This window comes from Rhincodon typus, chromosome 3, assembly GCF_021869965.1.
Source record: "Rhincodon typus isolate 14 chromosome 3, sRhiTyp1.1, whole genome shotgun sequence".
In the NCBI taxonomy this organism is placed as follows: Eukaryota; Metazoa; Chordata; class Chondrichthyes; order Orectolobiformes; family Rhincodontidae; genus Rhincodon; species Rhincodon typus.
Genome location: NC_063334.1, coordinates 32970560 through 32982876, shown reverse-complemented (window position 1 = coordinate 32982876; position 12317 = coordinate 32970560).

The window sequence follows — 12317 nt, the reverse complement described above, 5'->3', positions numbered from 1 at the left end:
TGCACACCATAATTGCTTTAGGTTACAGTTCAAGTTTGCACCAAAATTAATTTGCTTAATTACAAATATAATTTCATCAATAAAACACAATATATAGTCAGCTTAATAGAATAATTGTTTCTTTCTCCTCCTTGCCAGCAAAAAGCATCTCTTTGATGTAAAATGTATGTAACCTGGTGCAGTTTTGTGGCCAAAAATGGCTTCATCGCCAAAGATGAGCAATATTTATTAACAAGTTCCTGTCCTTTTGCCCAAAGTGTTACTTGATATAAGATCATTGAAGATTACTTAAAAATAACTGAAGTCATTGAATAGTTTTATGGGTGTTGCAGCATAAGATTTCTTAAATTCAATAAATTTTGATACACAGAAATATACACTTGTATACTAAGAAAGTGACTATTTTAAAAAGCCTTTCTGAATGAAGCATTTCTGGCAAATTTGATCCCAGAGTGGGTGTGGCTAGCTTTGCGGGCAGGGTCTGGTGTGTGCAAAATGAACCAACTTAAAAGGGCATAGCCAACTGGAAGCATATAAATAGTTCTGAGTGTAATATATGTTTAAAATGCTCCATTATTCAGCTGACTTAGTGTTGTGTTGATAGATGTAAAGAGAGTTGGTGGAAACTCCATGCCAAAAATACCTGCTCATTCTACAGTTAATATCATACATGGGGCCATTGAGTGCCAAAGACCAATCATATCTAAACCCAGAGTTGAGACTGCCCAAACTTATTGAATCAGCTCTTCCAGTCAACAGAAAATACTAATTATTCTGTACCATCTTTCCAATTCCTATCCCAGAGATGTGCTGTGTGGTTGACGACGGGCTCTTGTGGTGCAATAGTCATGTCCCTGTCTCTGAACCAGGAGATGTTTGACCCCAGAATTGGTTAGAGAAAAAGGGTCACAGGAACATTATTACGTACACTAGGTGAAGGGAAATCAGTTTGATCTTTGGAGACAGGTGAGAATACTCATCAATCTGAATCACAGGAAAGATCAATGACAGATGTGAATATCTGGTAGGGTGAAGAGTTGAGATAATTGATTCTTTGAGACAAAAGAAGTTTTCTCACAGTATGGAGATTGAGTCTGTAGGGTTTGGTTGATAAGTAGACTTTTATCCTTCTTTTTAGTTGATAGTGTTAGTTCGTTGACTAAGTCGATCATCATCTTTGTTTGATTGCATTGTTGTTTAATATTTACTTATAATCAAGAAACTTTGATGTCAGTAATTAACTCAATTCCCTTTCTTGATATGTCTGTTGAATTTGAAGCACCTAAATTGAATGGTTTGAAGGGAGTTAGTTCAAGGGTTTTAGTTAGTTGTGTAAAATCAAATTGAACAAATCTAAATTAATTAAAAACCCCTTTCATACTTGTACTTACCTCTCCCCAAGGGCAATTTTTCAATATGCATCTACCTTTGTGCAGGGCCAGGGAGTAAAATCATGTGCACTGTTGTTTCTTCTCTTGTTACCTTATCTTCCTATCCCTCGCTCCCTTTTAACATTTAACATCTTCTGTCAAGTGTCTTTGGATCTTATAGAATAGAAGATTGCAGCACAGCAAAAAGCCATTCTGTCCATCGACTCTGTGTCAGTTCATTTCAAGGAGACAGTCTTTGCTACCAGTCATTCCTACCTGTTCATGTTCTTCACTCCAACTTGTTCTTTCAATGTATTCTTTCTTTAATTATGTGCAATTTTTTTTTTAATACTAATTTGAATCTATAACCACCTCTGTCTGCGCGGGGGTGTATTCCAAATTCTAACCACACTTTTGAGTAAAAGTCTTTTGTGTTGCATCTAGTTATTTTGCCAATAAACAATACAAACTTCTAACTTGTACACAGTTGCTATCATGCAATAATCTACATTCTGTTGGAGAAAAGAACTTCTTCCTAGAAGACTACAAAGTGATTTCCCTCCATTGCAATACGCCAGATACAACCTTTAGATCCTAACTTAAAAGGAGGATATTGGTAGCAAATCTACCTGATGTATCTTTCAACAAAATGACTGTAGAGTGTTTCCACTATACACTATATCACCACAGCTGAGCTGATTCCACTAGCTGGGACATTTAAAATGTGAGGGCACAATTTAAGGATAAAGGCTGAGATGAGGAGAAATTGCATCACTCATAGGGTTGTGAATCTTTTGGAATTTTTAATCCCAGAGGATTGTGGATGCTCCAATGTTGAATATACCTGAACCTAGACTAGAAAGATCCATGGGCAGAACCAGGGACAATGTGCAAACTCCAAACACAGTCGCCCAAGACTGGAATTCTTTCCTGCTTCCTTTGATTTTTTTTTATTCATTTGTGGGATGTGGGCGTCGCTGGCTGGCCAGCATTTCTTCCCCATCTCTAGCTGCCCTTGAGAAGGTGGTGGTGAGCTGCCTTTTTGAACCGCTGCAGTCCTCCTGCTGTGGGTTGACCCACAATGGCTTTGCGGAGGGAATTCCAGGTTTTTGACCCAGCGACAGTGAAGGAGCGGCAATATATTTCCAAGTCAGGATGGTGAGTGACTTGGAGAGGGACTTGCAGGTGATGGTGTTCCCATATATCTGTTGCCCTTGTCCTTCTAGATGGAAGTGGTCGTGGGTTTGTAAGGTGCTGTCTGAGGATCTTTGGTGAATTTCTGCAGTGCATCTTGTAGATGGTACACACTGCTGCTACTGAGCATCAGTGGTGGAGGGAGTAGATGTTTGTAGATGTAGTGTTCCTCAAGGGCCTTGTTTGATTTCAGTTTCTTAAACCTTAATAAGCTTTCATTTTTGTTTTGACTAAAGTTTCAATATATTTTGCCATCCATAGTTCCCGAATGTTGCCATCGTTGGCTTTCATCCTCACAGGAACATGCTGGTGCTGAATTCTGAGACGTGAGGAAAAGCCTTTCCACCCAGAGGGTGATGGGAATCTGGAAGTCGTTGCCTGCAAGTGTGGTTGAGGCAGAATTCTTCAGGATATTTAAGAAGTATTTAAGTGTGCACTTGCGATGACAAGGCATGCAAGGTAATGGGCTAAGAGCTGGAAAATGGGATTGGGATAGTTAGGTAACAAGGTGTAGAGCTGGATGAACACAGCAGGCCAAGCAGTATCAGAGGAGCAGTATCAGAGGAAAGCTGACGTTTCTGAAGAAGGGTCTAGGCCCGAAACATCAGCTTTCTTGCTCGTCTGATGCTGCTTGGCCTGCTGTGTTCATCCAGCTCTACACCTTGTTATCTCAGATTCTCCAGCATCTGCAGTTCCTACTATCTTTGGGATAGTTAGGTAGTTGTTTTTGACTGGCACAGTCACAAAAGGCCAGAGGGCCTTTTTCCATGCTGTTGACCTTTGTGACTCTAAATAAACTTGGATAATTTCCTTTTGAGAGAGCCCTGCACATATAAGAATTTTCTTTGATCATGTTCAAGGTAACTCCACAGTGACACTTTACTTTGTTAAAGGTACTATATAGATGCATTTACTGATGAATGGAGATATGAATATTAGAAGTGGTATGACATATCCTGATTTTATATTTTTAGTGAAAGCAATGATGATTCGGCAGAGTAAACTTTTTGCTGAGGACAGTAGACTACAGGTCCACATGTACACATCAGCCTCTCACTTTTCACTTCAATTTTTTCCTGCATATATTGTATAGCTGTATGTTGATATTCCTGTTCCTCTTGCTGAATGGGGTCCACCTAGCTAAATTCAATAATATTCAGAAGATCATAGGATCATAGAATCCCTACAGTGTGGAAGCAGGCCATCGGCCATATGAGCCCACACATTCCACCCAGAAATTACCCCCTAACCTATCCTTGCAACCCTGCATTTCCCGTGGCCAATCCACCTAACCTGCACATCTTTGGACTGTGGGAGAAAACTTGAGCACCCAGAGGAAACCCATGTAGACACGGGGAGAATGTGCAAACTCCACACAGACAGTCACCCGAGGGTGGAGTCGAACCCAGTTCTCTGGCACTGTGAGGCAGCAGTGCTAACCATTGAACAATAGTGCAGCCCCAAGAAGCTGATATTTTCAACACTGTCTCAAGCCTTTGAAGAAATAGCTCACTTGACCTTGTTGAATATGGGAACCCTTTTTCAAAGGGCCACTTCACCATTACTTTTTCAGAGCAAAATGAGCCATTTTATCTCTGTATGAGGCTTGGTGTTAAATTATGTTTGGTACCACTTCTATATAGCCTTTTGAGACAATTTACAATGTTAAAGGTGCTATATGAATGCATTTATTGATGCTACATTGGTAATTCCACTGATGCAAATGTCAAATCCTATACTTGAACTGTTTGAAGCTTTGGGCACCTCCAGTGATGAAGATTGAAGCATTCTGAAAGATGCAGAAAGGGTATCAGAATAATTTAAAATCCTCAAAATATCTTTGTCACTTATAATTTGCTAGTTCCATGATTTTAATCAATAATCACAGGCTATCATGAAATATGTGCTTGGAATTTTAGTGTAAGTGAGAAAATATTGATACATTTTGCCCAATTTCTAAAATTTGGACATCTACCAATGATGTCAAATGACTGAAAACAGAACAAGACATGAACATCAAACTCAGTCTGGCAGCAAGATGGGATAGTCAAGGACTTCAAGAGGGATCCAAAATTGGAGTTAATGAACCATTAGAAATCGAGTTTCAAAGATGCAACTATCTATGAATAATGACATGGGAATTTACTTGCTGCAAAAATACCACTAAAGAATAATCAAGCAGTCGTATTGCTGAGGTTTAAATGTCTTTCACAACTTATAAAACAAATAAAATCTTGCTAAGACAAACCTTGCAATGTGCACTACGTTCTAATGGATCTACCAGTGGATGATGTTAATACTGTCCACTTCCCCTTCACAAAGCAAACTTATTCAGATCTTTTGGTTGACCACATTCACTCCTAGATTAATTATAACAGTCAGTACAAAATTTCCTTCACTGAATTTGCCATCTTCTGCCTCTAAAGTTTGAGTTATGTCTACTGACACCAACAATTCTAAAATGAATGTCCACCTTTACCCAACTGCCAAACCTATTGTGAAGTCTGATTTTATTGTGGCACATATTCTGAGGGCTAGGCTTGCTCTGTAATATCACAGATTGACTCCTCAATTCAAGAAATGTGTTTATTAACTATGTTTAACAAAGCCTTAGGTTTCATTTTCAGCTTAATAACTTCCTGCGCTTGAATGCAATGATAGGTTTACATCCAGCCATGTTCCAAAGAACGGAATGCAGATGGTGTGCAGCAATAGGATTCAGACCCTCAAGCATCTTTCGCTATTTATTTAGATCATGGCTGATATGTAAGGTTAGGTCTTTGGCAATAATTCTTGATGAATTAGAAAGAGATAGTTACATGTATAAGTTCTGGGCAAGATGAGGAGGCAGGGCCCTTTCTGAAGCCCTGGCAGCAGGATGATTGAACCCACACTGTTGTCTTTATTCTGCATCACAGAATGGCAAAGTGAACTAACTGACACTGGAAGGCCATTATAGCCTCCAATATATTACCACACTTTTGACCTGTTTCTCTTGATAACCTTCAACACCTTGAACCTTTTCAGGTGTTCAATTAGATCATGGCTAATTATTTTCTCTATCTTAATTCAACCTCCTTCCCTCACTTCATCTCCATCAATAACCGAACTAACATAAATCATCCTTTTGTTTTCAATTCATCTAGCCAAATTGTATTGCTGATATCCACTCTTATTTTTTTCTGTGATGAAATGCTTCCTGACAGTACCCCTGAAATATCTATCTTTAATTTTACAAACAAAGCCTCTGAGCCAGGCTTTTGCAGAGGAAATTATTTCTCCCTATCTAATCTATCATATTATCACATCACACATTTTAAGCTTCTATACATAACTGAGCAGAACCTAGTCTGTGCATGTCCTCAGAAATTAACCCTCCAGTATCATCCTGGTCAAGCTATTTGACAGCCCTTCACAAACTACCTCAAAAGTATAGATATACCCTTCCTAGGATTTGCTTTCCTGTCATTTTTGACATGTAAATATTCTGTTCGCTTTTTAAACTTTATTTTGAATTCATAGCTTCTCATCACTAAGAAAAGATTTAGTGCCTTTGCACTTCTCTACATCGATGTCCATCTGTGCAGCTTCAACCCCTCCATCTATAATTCCTGTTTAATTTTGTGGATCCAGTCTGCATGACCCATACCACTTGTCTCCAAGCGACAGCAAACTTGAATATATAGCTCACTAATCCTGGGGAATGCTACTTGTCACATCCTGACAACTGGAGGAAAATACTCTTTATCACAATATCACCCTGTCTCTTAATAAATTAGCAATACACGTCATTAGGTTACCACCAATTCCAGAATCTAACATTTACAATGATCATGTGTAGTTATTATTAATCAAGCTGCTTGGACATATTATGGCACACCTATACAGTAGATGGGAATTGAGCCTGGACCTCCTGGCTCAGAGGCACAGACGTTACCATTGCTCCTCAATAACCATAAAAACAAAATCAACCATCAACCATGGCAGGATTTGAACACAGGTCCCCAGACTATTATATCTGAATTACTAGTCCAGTGATGATGACACAATGCCACCATACCATTACCTCCCCTGAATAATCATTGGTAACAATATAAAATGCTCCTGGTATTTCAATTCAACATTACGTACATTTAATAATTTAAGTCCACTATACATTCAACCCTTTAAAATTTCCTTTGCAAGATTATTTAGATCTGAACTACCCTCTATAAAACTTGTGGCACCTTAAGTTGCTTACCTGTAATCATTGCTGTGGAGGAGCCGACAGATGTTAAATAGAACAGGACATAAACACTGTAAGATGGGGCAAAAATCCCCATCAGTTGTTGGACATACCCTGGACTTAAAAACCCTCTGAACGCAGAAGTTATGGGAACTGAATTATATCAGATTAAAGTCACTGGGACTCCAGGAACTATGGGCTGCAACTGTGCCAGGAAAAGGCTGTCTGGGACAGACTGAGAAATATGCAAACACAGGGACAGATGTCTGGGACAGGGGTTAGCTAACTGAAACTAAAGGAAGACCCCCATTCATCCCTCAGCTAAAACAATGCAAGCCAGTTTAATGGAAACAAACAACCTCAACAATTTCAGACCCTTTGGAGCCTACACAGGTATAAACCCATTCAATTCCAAACCATTGCTCAGACACAAAGTTATTGAACATTCCACGCCATTGTGTTACATGCAAACCTGTTTCATCTTGGAACCTTCACACCACTATGTGAACTGAACAGATACCCATCGAAGGGAAATGCCGGATATTCCAAACCAGTCACTTTAATCGAAAAATGATTCTTGCCTACTCCAGTGCTCAGGAAGCCCTTTCAGCCTCAAGAGGAGGAACAATAGTTCACAGATTTGGTGGGAGATAAGGGGGGCCTGCAGTGGGGTATAACTGGAGACCCCGAGCCCAGTGAAGTGAAAAGCAAAGAAAAAGGAAAGCAAAGCAAGAAAAGGCAAGGGGATTGAGAGAAAGAGAGCGAGAATCCTGCACTTGTGAATGGGGCACCGTGAACCAGTCAGCGAGACCAACTACTGAACATCAGAAAAGAACCAGGGGTGGCAAGGTGGCAGAGTGGTTAGCACTGCTGCCTCACAGCACCAGGGACCCGGGTTCAATTCCACCCTTGGGTGACTGTCTGTGTGGAGTTTGCCCGTTCTCCCCGTGTCTGCGTGGGTTTCCTCCTGGTGCTCCAGTTTCCTCCCTCAGTCCAAAGATGTGCAGGTTAGGTGGATTGGCCATGCTAAATTGCCCATAGTGTTCAGGGATGTGTAGCTTAGGTGGGTTATAGGGGGATGGGTCTGGGTGGGTGCTCAGGGTTGGTGTGGACTTGTTGGGCCGAAGGGCCTGTTTCCATACTGTAGGGATTCTATTCTAGATTCTATAAAAGAAAACTAACTGTGAACCTCCACTCGACGTCCGAAGGCATCCCAAGACACTAAACACCAACAACATTCTCCACCATCTGCAACAACAACCTAGTCCTTGCAAGGACCACCAGGAGGAGGATAAAAACCAGGAAACTCACCAGGTTGGTCCCATGCATCCAACCACATTGACAGACTATTATCGGTACCTGCGGCCCTTTGCGGAGTCCTAGCTACGGCAAGCAACTATGGACAGAGCCAGTCGAAATTGTGTCTTTCGCACCATCAGGACTTCTAACCCAGCTGGGCTAGTCTTGGATAGGGAAAGGCGGGGGGGTTTGGGGTTAACGGTGTAGGGCACCTCCTAAGTAAGGGAAGTGGATTAGGACTTGGGGTCAACAGGTCTCTCTCTGTCTCTCCCACAGTATCTATTTTACCCACTGTATTCGTTAACTGGGAGACAAGGTATCAGTCAGAGACAGGCAGGTTCTAATTTGATGTTCACTTTCTTGTTTTGTTTTCTGTAAATATATTAATCTTGCTTGTTTGTTTAATAAAATCAGAGTTTTTCTTTGCCTCTGAAACCTCTGCCTCCAGTGTTTTTCCACCACACCATATTCCACTACATAAGCCCACTGTTAGAACCAGGGAGCTGGTGAACAGTGAACTAGGCAGCACTCCCTACAATACCAATCTCACACATTGACACAAGACAGTTAGCAAGGAACTCCAAGGACAGGCCAGAGTGCAGGGCTGATTGACCATCAGATATCACGCTCCAGGCAACCCTTTACCTACAAACAATGATAAAAGGTTTACTTACAACTCTTCCACCTTATTGTACACCAATATTACTGAGTTTGTGATGTCCCTCATGAATTACAATACAAGATAACACATTGAGACAAACCTTTCCATGTCCTCTACCTTCCATTGAATCTATTGGTTTCTTTTTACCATTGTTCACATTCCTTTTATCAAAGTATAAATTGAGATATTCTAGATGACCGCATTCACTACAATGTGGAGCAACCAATTTAAACAGTGCAGCTGCCTTCCTTTCACAGTTTGTGCAGCCTCTTTCTTCAAATATGCACAGTTCATAAACCTATTGTGATGTCTAATCTGTTTGTGATGTTAAGTGTGAGGGTAGGGCTTGTTCCATGATTGACTCAGCCAGTTAAGGGCATCAACTTGATGAAAGTGTTATTGCTATGGACCAGATCAAAACTTCTCAAAATATTCAGAAGATAGTCTAGACCCTAACTTTTTCTTATTTTAAAGGTAAATGTAAAGTGTTGCATTCCAGATACAATTTGACTGGTCAAACTACCAGATTTAAAACAAAACACATTTTATTCATCCACTATAGTTAAAATGCAATAAAAGAATGAATCTGAATAACATCTCTATCAGAAAACGTAACAGAATAATAAATACAGTAACTATTACTAATTAACTGTTCCAATATAGTAACATCCCATAAACACACCCTTAGAAAAAGACAAATTCAGAAAACAGATTGTCTCACATACAACTTCCATAGCAGGCAGAGAACCCCCACCTTTTGGCTGCAACAAAGAGAGGGGGAAAAAATAGCTTCCACTTCTTCAAGACCCCAACAGCAACTGCTGGAAGCTAAACTAAAAACCCTGCTTCTGTGGGAACTTGACCACACCCATTCAGGCTGCTTTTATTGTTCTAACTTTTTAAAATTAAAAACCTAAGACTTCACAAGTTGTTTACCTTCTCATAGACTGATCCACACCTGTCCCCCAATCTCTGTCTAAAAGAAACCAGGACAAAACACACCTCTTAAAGCCACACTATTGTCACATTAGCTAAACATTTTGCTTTCACTTGTGTTACAATGATAGGATTCTGTTTTTATATTCTAGATTATTCTATGTGGTTACAATTCAGTAGACAATGTTGATGGGATCGTTTGCTTTCCAGGTACCTTCTCTTCTTAGTGAAGGCTGCAAAATCTTTCTTAGGTTTGGAGTACTGAGCACTCCATTTTGTCAGTGAAGCCAAGGTACCACTGATCAAGATAAACTGATGCTGGAGATAAATTTGTAAAGCTATACATTTTGATGCTAAGACTAACCTCACGAACAAAAAGGATGCAATCGATGAACCAGGCCGTTTGTACATGCAGGAAACAGGAAATAGATGATTATCTGGAACTTTTGAGTAGATCTAGCAAACATTAGTAATTTTTGCCTCAAGTTTAGATTGTCCCAAGCAACACAGTGGTGATCTTCCCAATGCTTTTTTATAATGCCAGAGTAGATGAACAAGGTTCATTAAGTTCTTATTTCAGTAAATATTGGTAATGGGATGGACATCTGCCTGGGACTTTGAGTGGGGATAGCAATCACAAATTTTGCACAAATAGTACCATTGCAAATCTAGCTATACAAGAGTTGCTGCAAAAGGTGCATCTTAGGTTTGATGACTGTAGAGCCACATACTAAATACTATTCATCAGGATTCATTGATGTATACTTTGACACCATTATCTTTGGCTCAATCAGTGCTACTCGGACACTCAAATTCTTAAAAACAAAATGCTGAAAACACTCAGCAGGCAGCTTCTGAGAATGAAAAACAAAGTTGGACTTTCAGTTCTGTGACCATTTCTATCTTCAAAGATTCTAATAATCTGAGTGTTTCCAGAATTTTCTGTTTTCATCTTGTATTTCTAGAAACAGTAGTATTATGTATTTTGATTTGAATTAATTATTGCTGGGCTATAGGTGTTATTGGATCTGTGGCTTTACAATAAGTCCAATGTAAAGAAAGTCTGTTGGAGATGCATCAGTTTCACTAAGTTGTTCCTCTGTAATTGCAGCTAGTTGAGAGTAAAGGTTTACCTGGAACATTACAGGGCTCTAGATAACATTGATGATCTTTACCTAACCGCTACAATTTCCTCAAACAAGACAATGGAAGAACTCGTAATTTTATGTTAAGAAGCAGAGTAGAGCAGCTATAACAATTTCACAGATTCACAGTAAAGATAGTCAGTCAGACTCTAAGGGGGTACCTGAGATGACCAATCAGAAATCAGACTCCAGTAATCTTCTACTTCTGAGCAATGGCTTACAAGGTTAACTTGTGACAGTATGTACAATTTCTGCGTAGCAGTATTACTGAGTTTTGAATGTCCTTCTGGAGTTGCAATACAAGATTACTATGTTGCAATATATCTTTCTTTCCATGCCCAGAACCTTCTATTACATCTACCAGTAGATGATGTTGCTGTTAGTCATGCTCCTTTCACAATGTAAATTTACTCTGATCTTCTAGTTGACGACATCATAGCAAAAACTACTGCTAACAGTTAAAGTAGCACCATGTCCTTCACAAAAACTTATTGTGCAGCCTCCTGTCTCCAATTTACCTGATTTGAAAAGCTATTATAATGTTTTATCTGACTGTGGTATGTATTGTGAGGAGGAGACTTACATTGTGACCTCACAGCGTGACACCGAGGGACCATACATTTATGTAATGTCTTTAACAAACCATTGGACTCCTTTTACCATACAATGGCATACTGCACCAGAATAATTCCATATAACTAGGTCCCAGAAAACAGTGAACAAAGGCAATTAACAGTGATGGAATTCTTTGCCTCCTATCATTTGATATAAAGTAGTTGTTTATATCTACAAATATTTTTCAATTGGCCATTCAGGCTCTGGAGCATCAGGAGTGAAGAAGGGTTTTGGTCCAAAACGTTGACTTTTCTACTCCTCAGATGCTGTCTGACCGGCTGTGGTTTTCCAGCTTCACATTTATTGACTCTAGCTTCTAGTTTCTGCAGTGCTTATTGTCTCCAAGTGATTGGAAAGCTACCAATGTAACACAATCCTTCATTAAGAGAAGGAGAGAATATATCATAAGCCAATTAGTGGGACATGTTCATGGGAAGATGTTAGAGTCTATTATAAAGGATGTAAAGGCAGAGCATATAAAAATACAACATGATCAAGCCAAGTCAATATGGCTTCATGAAGGAGAAATCATGCCTGACGAATTTATTGCAGTTCTTTGAGGAAACAAGCAGTGTACATAAAGGGGAAGCGGCAGGTACAATATTTTCATACTTCCAAAAGGCAATTGATAAGATACCACACACCAGGCTACCTACTAAGTTAGGAGACTCTAATGTTGGAGGTAATATATTGGCATGGCTAGAGAATTTGCTAACGAATAGAAGACATAGTTGGGATAAAAGAGGTATTTTCAAGATGATGAGCTGTAACTCATGGAGTGCCACATGGATAATCCTGGTGCCACGATTATTTACAACATAAATGAATGAGGAAGGTAGATGTACTGTCGGACAAGTTTGCAAATAACATAA